Source organism: Populus trichocarpa, chromosome 14 (assembly GCF_000002775.5).
Source record: "Populus trichocarpa isolate Nisqually-1 chromosome 14, P.trichocarpa_v4.1, whole genome shotgun sequence".
In the NCBI taxonomy this organism is placed as follows: domain Eukaryota; kingdom Viridiplantae; phylum Streptophyta; class Magnoliopsida; order Malpighiales; family Salicaceae; genus Populus; species Populus trichocarpa.
Genome location: NC_037298.2, coordinates 6,829,384 through 6,830,919, shown reverse-complemented (window position 1 = coordinate 6,830,919; position 1,536 = coordinate 6,829,384).

The following is a 1,536-nucleotide window of genomic DNA, read 5'->3' as shown; positions in this document are numbered from 1 at the left end:
ACAATTCTATCTTCTCTCTTCCTCTGCAACATTTTCTCTCCTCCTCCCAAATCTTCATCTTTCTTTCTCTTCTCTCTCTCCTTTTATCCTTATCCCATTATCTTCTTTTCTCTTCTTCTTCACGTGTATGCATGTTTTCTCCTCTTTTCTCCTCCATTTACTCTTATTCTCTAATTATTTAATAATTTATTTGGATTTTTTTCCCTTCCCAAGCTTAGGAAAACTCTACATTAATGTAAGATTATTATTTTTCCTTCTTATTTTTTACGTTCTTTTTTCATTTTTTTTATATTTCTTTGTTATTAATAATTGTATAAATGTTATTGAGAATTTTCTATTTTTATGTTATTAATAATTATATAAATGTTAATGGAAGTTTTTTTAGATTTTTTAATTTTTCTATTATAAATAATTGTATAAATGTTGATGGCAATTTTTTTTTAAATATTTCTATTATAAATAATTGCATAAATGTTGATGGCAATTTTCTTATTTTTTTTGTTTTTAATAATTGTATAAATTTTATTGGAATTTTTCTAATTTTTATGTTATTTAATTATTGTATATAGATTGGAACCGACGTGTTCACAATTCTATTACCACGCACATCGATGGCTTAATTCCATTTGTTTCGATGTGAAATGAATGGTAAGATTCTTTTTCAATTACATCCATTTTTCTTATTTATTGTTTTTTTAAATATATTTAAGTAACAATAATTTTCTCTTCCAGGCTATGGTTGTTGAATGCGAACAAAGCCGATGGAGCGGTTTTTAGAAATGCATATGCGAATTGATGACCCACCAAAAAAGGGTGCAACTGCTCGTGGATAGGCAAGCTCAACACTTTGTGATATGTTATTTTCAACCATTTTTTCTTAAGTTATTATTTTTTTGAATTTGTTGACTTTTTTTTTAAGAGACATATAACGCTAGGTTGAAGGAGAGATACGATGACGATCCTTCAACCCATCCGAATCTTAATCCGGATTTGCGCTTGGAGGCAGGATTGTCTAGTAGACTCAATAGAAATCAGGTGTATGGTCACTCTGACAATATGGTCGAGTTCTTGCAGATGGCTCGCAATGTTTAAACCATTGGATACTTGCAATCGGTCCTGAGCACTCAAACTCAGGACTTTGAGGCAATTTTAAACTAACGAGTTAGAGATCGGACGACCCATCTTATTGCTGATTATGAACAACTAAGTGCGGAGACAATTGAACTCCTTCAATTGATGTTAGAGATGAGATCACAGATGAGTGATCCATATGCTCCCTCTTATTCACCCCACAGTCTAGGCAAAGACCCGCCTTCTCCTCCTTGAGCACCTCTATTCTAGATGAATTGTATTTGAACTTATAAATATTTAAACTTGTAATAAATATTTGAATTTTATATTAATTTAATTTTTTTAATTATTTTCTGTTTTTGTTTAATATATATTTTTTTAAAATATATTTTTAAATTATTAGTGGCAGGGTTACCGATGAACATAGTTTGTTGGTATATTCTAAAGAGTTCAAAAATAATTGCT